Here is an 8152-nt window from a genome sequence, read left to right on the forward strand (position 1 = left end):
ATTTATTATGGTAAAAAGTAAAAAATATAAATTTTTTTCAAAATTGTCGCTCTATTTTTGTTTATAGCACAAAAACAAAAAACCGCAGAGGTGATCAAATACCACCAAAAGAAATCTCTATTTGTGGGAAAAAAAGGACACCAATTTTGTTTGGGAGCCACATCGCACGACCGCGCAATTGTCAGTTAAAGCGACGCAGTGCCGAATCGCAAAAAGTGCTCTGGTCTTTGACCAGCAATATGGTCCGGGGCTTAAGTGGTTAACCACTTGCTTACTGGGCACATAAACCCCCTTCGTTCCCAGGCGAAATCTCAGCGTCCGGCACTGCGTCGCTTTAACTGACAATTGCGCGGTCGTGCAACGTGGCTCCCAAACAAAATTGGCGTCCTTTTTTCCCCACAAATAGAGCTTTCTTTTGGTGGTATTTGATCACCTCTGCGGTTTTTATTTTTTGCGCTATAAACAAAAAAAGAGCAACAATTTAAAAAAAATATATATTTTTTTTACTTGTTGCTATAATAAATATCCCAATTTTTTTTTAAAAAACTATTTTTTTTCTCAGTTAAGGCCGATACGTATTTTTCGACGTATTTTTGTAAAAAAAAAAAAAAAATCACAATAAGCGACTGGTTTGCGCAAAAGTTATAGCGCCTACAAAATGGGGAACAGAATTATGATTTTTTTTATTATTTTTTTTTTTACTAGTAATGGCGGCGATCTGCGATTTTTATTGGGACTGGGATATTGCGGCGGACGTATCGGACACTTTTGACACAAATTTGGCGCCATTCACATTTATACGGCGATCAGTGATATAAAAATGCACTAATTACTGTATAAATGTGACTGGCAGTGAAGGGGTTAACACTAGGGGGTGAGGAAGGGGTTAACTGTGTAGCCTGGGTGTGTTATAACTGTGTGGGGGGAGGGGGGTGACTGGGGGAGGGGACCGATGCTGTGTCTCTATGTACAAGAGACACAGATCGGTCTCCTCTCCTCTCACAGCACGTGGAGCTGTGTGTTTACACACAGAGCTCCACGTTCCTGCTGTCACCTACCGTGTCACCGACGATCGCGTGTACACGGCGGACATCGCGGCCGCCAGGTACACGCATCGGGTCTTCGGCGATGCGTCGGGACAGTTTTTACCCGCCGCGCGCCACCCAGTGGTGCGCGCGGGTAATGCACATAAAGGCCGTTTTTAAACGGCCACTTGGCACTTGAGAGCCGCGCTGCGGACGTATTTCGTCTATAGCGCGGATCTCAAGTGGTTAAAGGGGTTGTAAAGGTTTGGTTTTTTATTTTCTAAATAGGTTCCTTTAAGCTAGTGCATTGTTGGTTCACTTACCTTTTCCTTCGATTTCCCTTCTAAATGTTTTTTTTGTCTGAATTTTTCACTGCCTGTTCCTCCTCCGTAAGCTTGCCCACATCATCCGAGCCGTTCTGGCTGGGGGTTAGTCAGCGTGCTCGCCCCCTCCCTTGGGACTACATCCCTGAACATTTACAGCGTCTCCCCACAGGGATGTAGTCCCAAGGGAGGGGGTGAACTAACCCACAGCCATAATGGCTCAGATGATCGGGGCAAGCCTACTGAGGAGTAAAGCCCTGTACACACAATCGGATCGCTGATTGGAATCTAATCTGATGGATTTTTTAATCGAATATACGATGAAGCTGACTTTCATCAGTCTTGCCTACACATCATCAGTTAAAAATCCGATCGTGTCCAACGCGGTGACGTAAAACACTACGACGTGCTGTGAAAAATTAAGTTCAATGCTTCCGAGCATGCGTCGACTTGATTATGAGCATGCGTGGATCTTTGACCGATGGATTTTGTGACAGACTCACCTGGGACATCCCCAGACCCTCTTATGTCTAAAATCATCCTATGTCCCCTAGGGGCATAGGATGACTGAGAAATTATATCTTGGACTACCTGAGATGGGATTATTATGTAATTATTATCCACAATATATTCCAGGATATCTGTAAAGAACTCTTTACTGTTTGTTGATTCTGAACTCAATGGGTTAATTGTAAGAGTGACTCATTCATACTGTTGGGACACATACTGTTAGATGCTAATGTCCTCACCTCCAGCCATCTATCTGTTCTCTGTGCTAATTGACCCTGCTATTGTGTGAAGATGTCCTGTGTTAACACTTATGATAATGTGTATTGTATAGCAGGAGATGTGACGTCTACTCTGAAAGGTCATATCTATGAGTCGCCTAGTCTGGGTAAATGATTAGTTAACTAGCTCATGTTAATTTATGTTCTGGTTACCTCCTCTAACTGTATATAAGGTTGCATTCTTGGTTCTATAAAGGACTCCATGTTCAGAAGACAAACAAGTCTTGTCTTGTTGTGTGCTTGAGAGCAGCTGGAATATCTGATATCTATATCCAGACTGATAGGAAGTGGTATATGACGAAAGCACTGAAGCGGAGTGTGGGACGTTCCGTTACAGATTTCCCCACAGACAATCGCTTGTTTCTATTGTTTTTTTAACCATAAGAAAAATTTAAAACAGGTTCTATTTTTTTTCACCGATGTATAAAAAACCGGGGCCCACACACGATCGGTTCGTCTGATGAAAACGGTCCATCGGTCAATTTCCATCAGACGAACCGATCATGTGTACAGGGCTTCACAGGAAGTGAGAAATTCAGACAAAGAAAAAAAAATTATGCCGCGTACACACGACATGTTTTTCATGTCATGGAAAAACAACGTTTGGATGTTTCCTCTCAAGCCTGCCTTGCATACACACGATCGTGATAAAAAATGCTCGAGCAAAGCGTGGTGACGCACAACACGTACAACGGCACATTAAAGGGGAAATTCCATTCAAATGGCGCCACCCTTTGGGTTGATTATGCAAATTTTCCTTCTCATAACTTGCTTCTGAGCATGCGCGTTTATTTCCCCGTCGTTAAAGCCTACACAGGCCCGTTTTTTCACAACGAGAAAAACGACGATGTGAAAAACGATGACGTGAAAAACTACAAGAAAAAAATAGAGCATGTTCTAAAATTTGTATGCCCATTTTCACGTCGAGAAAAATGCTCTGGAGCCTACACATGACCGTTTCTAAGACCAATTAAAAAAATGTAATTTTTCTCGTCATGAAAAACAGTCGTGTGTACGCGGCATTAGAAGGGAAATCGAAGGAAAAGGTAAGTGAACCAACAATGCACTAGCTTAAAGGAACCTATTTAGAAAATAAAAAAGAACATTTACAACCCCTTTTTTTTTTTACTTGGAAAAACCAACTTTATTTATTTAAGGCACATATTACAAGACAGGTCAAACACATTTGACAATAAAAATACAGTGTCAAAAGGTGAAATGCATGCACATTCTTTGGTTACTTAGATACCACGGGTCCTACATTCACATGTTCAAGAGGACAGAGGAGCATTTTAATATGGAACAATCCCCAGATATGGCACAATCAGACACACGTTTCTCCATCCTCTAGCCATCTGTCCCAAACCTTGGAATACCCTGTGTGTATAGATCAGCTTATTGAATGGTAAAGTGTCATTAACAGCCTTTTTCCACATCAGTAGAGTGGGGGGCAAATCCTGCATCCATCTCTGGGCAATTACTTTACGAGCTAAAAATAATGTTTCAGATATGAAAATTGTGTGATATTTATCCATCTCTACGTCAGGCAACAGCCCCAAAATACACAACTTAGGGTCAAGTACCACAGGGGATCCCATATTGTCATGCAGAAAGCGGACAACCTGCGTCCAGTAAGTCTGAATATTTGGACAACTCCAAATGAGATGATAGAAAGTGGCACTCGTGGACCGACACAGACGACAGGTCGGATTAGGTGTGCGGTGGAATTTGGCCAGTCTCAGCGGTGTCAGGTAGACTCTATGAACAATGTAAAGTTGCGTCAGTCTATCTGACAGTTTAGGTGATGTAGCCTTGGTCCCCTCCAATATTTTGTCCCAATCTGCACCCTCTATTGGGCCTACGTCCCTCTCCCAAGCCGTCTTAGCCTTCTGAGTAATGGCTACTGTACCCGGATGTCTAATGGTGCGGTACAGGTGCGAAATAAGTTTAGAGGGATCGCTCCCCAAAACAATATCTAGCACCGGTGGGGGTTCTGTCTCCACCTCCAGAGATGGTAGCTGGGTTCGGAGTGCATGACGGAGCTGCAGGTGTTTAAATACTAAGTGTTGTGGGAGCGAGAATTCCTCTCTAAGGGCCAGATTCTCAAAGGCGTTACGACGGCGCAACACCATTAGCGCCGTCGTAACACCTCATCTGGCCCCGGGTATCTATGCGACTGATTCTCAGAATCAGTTGCGCATAGGTACCCATTAGATCTGACAAGCGTAAGGCTGTTACGCTGTCAGATCTTAAAAGTAATTTTTTTCCCGCCGCTAGGTGTCGCATCGTCGCTTTTCCCCGTCGTCTATGCAAATGAGGTAAGTACGGCGATTCCCGAACATACGCGAGGTCGACGCAGCGAATTAACGTCGTTTGCGTAGCGTACCCGACGCGTAAGGTTGCCCCTGCTAATTAGCAGGCGCAACCAATGTTAACTATGGCCGTCGTTCCCGCGTCGAATTCAATAAAAATTACGTTGTTTGCGTAAGACGTCCGTGAATGGCGCTGGACGCCATTTACGTATACATATAGGCAAATGACGTCAGGGCGACGTCATTTAGCGCAATGCACGTCGGGTAATTTACCCGACGGAGCATGCGCAGTACGCTCGGCGCGGGAGCGCGCCTAATTTAAATGGTGCCCGCCCCATTTGAATTGGGCGGGCTTGCACCGAGCAATCTAACGCTACACCGCCGCAAGTTTACAGGTAAGTGTTCTGAGAATCAGGATGTAAACCTGTAGACCTGCGGCGGTGTAACGTAGAGCTCATATATTACGCTGCCCAGGAGCAGCGCGAATGTATGAGAATATGGGCCTAAGTGCGTGAAACTGCTTAATCCCTGAGACTGATAGGACTTGGTGCAGGTATATTATTCCGTGTCTGGCCCACACCACCGAGTCAGGAACCCCTGCTAGCTCTGGCATATGGCTGTTAAGCCACAGTGGAGTATGGGAATAAAATTTCCCAACATTTTGTTTTTTAAGGGATATTTCCCAAATCTGTTGGTGATGCTTTAACATCCCCGAGTTGTGCCTCGCGGCCTGTTTTTGCGTTTGTTTCCCACGGAGGATTGACTGAAGTGGTGTATGCGCTGGGTGCACGGGTTTGTCGCAAACTAAAGCCCTATAGTGTTGAAGTTCTGAGGTATTGAAGTGATATAAGTGAGAGAGCTGTGCGGCCAAGTAATACTCATGGAGATCTGGGAGGGAAACACCTCCCATATCCGTCGGGTTCTTTAAAATGTGCCAAGCAAGTTTGTGTCTACCACTTCCCCAAACAAAGGAATTCAGAATAGCTTCCATTTGCTTGAAGATTTTTAAGGGAATGTATAGAGGGGCGTGCCACACCATATATAGAATTTTGGGCAAAATAATCATTTTTATAATATTTATGCGCCCCATCACCCCTAAGGGTAATCTAGCCCACGTTTGCGTTTTTAGTTTGATCATGTCAAACAACGGTGCCACATTCAGAGGTGTATAGTCTGTTAGTCTCCTGGTGACCTCAACTCCTAGGTACCTAATCCTGGACACTCTGGAGAGCGGCAGTGGTGGGGTGACCACAGGGGGGGGGGGAGACATCTATGGGGAGAATTTGGGACTTGTCCCAATTAATGCGCAGTCCCGAATAACCACCCATTTGTTCAATAAGTCGCAGCACTGTTTGCAGTGATGGTCCCTGATCTGCCAGGTATAGAATAGTATCATCCGTATATAGGCCTATCTTATCAACCGTGTTACCCCGACGCAAACCCTGAATATCAGGGTGTGCTCTAATTGCGATAGCCAGTGGTTCAGCGGCCAAGGCATACAGCAAGGGGGAGAGGGGACAACATTTACAACCCCTTTAAAGCAGAAGTTAACCTCCCCATGTGTTTTTTTTCTTACTTACCTGAATTGCAGAGTAATCTTTGAAATACATACTCACCTGCACAGCAATGTCCTATTGTACTCCACTGTTCAGGTGACATAGCCCTAGTCCTGCACTGCTACCTTGGTCCTCTTCAACTGGCTACCTTTTTCCATTTCCAGCAGCTAGCTCCTGATGATGCACCAAGTCCACCCTCTGATCACTCTATGTTCCTGGTCCTGCAGCCTCTTTGGAGATGTGATGTAAGGGTGCAGGACCAGGGACACATTGTTCTACCTTTGGCTTTAATCCTCTACATTTTTCAACTTCTGATGCTAGAGTAGCCCATATATGGATGGTTTAACTAATTTAATACATATTTTCGATCTGAAAGAGATTTGGACATCTTCATCATAGGCCAAAGCTGACTACCTGAAGTGTAATTTTGAATAGTACCACAACACAACACTTTATCACAGTAGCCATGTTAGGTTCCAATGGTAGTAAGCCCTTGTAGAAATCCAACCCAGGGTTCCCCCAGGACATAGCGCCTAAGTCCCAGCCTGCTTCTTCACCATGGCCCCTGAAGGTGGGGATGAACTTACAGCAAGCTTTATCCAGGTCGCGATCCCCAGGTATGCCCAGCTGACAATACAGAGACCAGTTGTGTATGCAGAGTACAGATGGCAGGAGAGAGAAGAGGACCTAGGAAACAAGCCGAGTTTAGGGTGGGTGGCAGCCAAGCACAAACAGAAGACAAATCTTGAGTCAGTACACAGTAGGTCAGATGCTGAATACACAAAACACTAGGCAAACAGGATCTCAGAAAACTGGGAAGTTGCTCAGGCAACCACACTTAACTGAATTGCAAGGTAATCTTTGAAATAAATACTCACCCGCACAGTGAATCCAGCATTGTTCTGTTGTGATCCACTGTTTGGGTGACATAGCCCAGGTCCTGCACCACCATCTTGGTCCTCCTTAACTGACTACCTCTTTCTATTTCAGGCAGCTAGCTTCTAAAGATGCACCAAGTCCACCCTCTGGCTCAGACTCTGGTCACCCTATGTTCTTGGTCCTGCAGCCTCTTTGGAGATGTGATGTGAGGCTGCAGGACCAGGTACACATTGTTCTACCTTTGGCTTTAATCATCTACATTTTTCAACTTCTTTTTTTTTTCACTCTGAATGAGCTCCCGTCTGCCATCTTCCCACCTAGAAAGATGACCAAGTCATCAAATGGTGGCAGCACCTGCACATAGCAGCACTGCCAGCAGGAGTCATAACGACTAACGAGACAAGAACCCTAAAATTCATCATCGTGGAAGTTGAGTTTGGACACTTTCGAGCACATTTCTCCCTTTGAATCCTACAGAAATGATCCCTGAAAGTATTGTCCTACATTTTTCACCTTCTGATGCTAGAATAGTCCCTATATGGGTGGTTTAACTTATTTAATACATATTTTTGATCTGAAAGAGATTTGGACATCTTCATCATAGGCCAAAGCTGCTGTGTCATTTTGAATAGTACCACAACACACAACACTTTATTACAGTAGCCATGTTAGGTTCCAATGATAGTGAGCCCTTGTAGAAATCCAACCCAGGGTTCCCCAGGACATAGAGCTTAATTTCTGACTGGAAAACTGCCATGTTTGGTTTTTGACAGAAAAACTGGCCGTGTGTATGCTCCATAGCAGTTTTCCCGACGAGAAAACTGCCCACAAAAAATTAGAACCTGCTCTCTTTCTCCCTGTCGTGATTCCCGGCGGTCTTTTTCCCATTGGGAAAGCCGGTCGTGTGTATGCTTTTCTGAGGGGAAATCACTGTGCATGCTCTGAATCAAGTATGAGATAGGAGCGCTCGTTCTGGTAAAACTAGCATTCGGAATGAAGATAGCACATTTGTCACACTGTAACATACTGAAAAGCACAAGGCTGAAAAGCGCAAATCATCTCTCACCAAACTTTTACTAACACGAGGATCAGCAAAAGTAGCCCAAAGGGTGGCGTTATTTGAATGGAACTTCCCCTTTATAGTGCCGTCGTACGTGTTGTACGTCACCGTGCTTTGGACGGGCGGTATTTGGCATAATCGTCTGTATGCAAGGCAGGCTGGAGAGGAATCACGTTGGGAAAAACTTTGCTTTTTTTCCAGCAGAGAAA

At 44.7% G+C, this 8152-nt stretch overlaps 1 non-coding gene across 1 annotated transcript; it reads right to left on the minus strand.

The window, feature by feature from the left end:
- Positions 1 to 7163: 7163 nt before the first annotated feature.
- Positions 7164 to 7385, minus strand: LOC120934007. The gene has a single exon (XR_005748169.1). It is a non-coding gene; the product is annotated as a small nucleolar RNA U3 (small nucleolar RNA).
- Between the last annotated feature and the right edge of the window lie 767 nt (positions 7386 to 8152).

Source organism: Rana temporaria, chromosome 3 (assembly GCF_905171775.1).
Source record: "Rana temporaria chromosome 3, aRanTem1.1, whole genome shotgun sequence".
Lineage (NCBI taxonomy): Eukaryota > Metazoa > Chordata > Amphibia > Anura > Ranidae > Rana > Rana temporaria.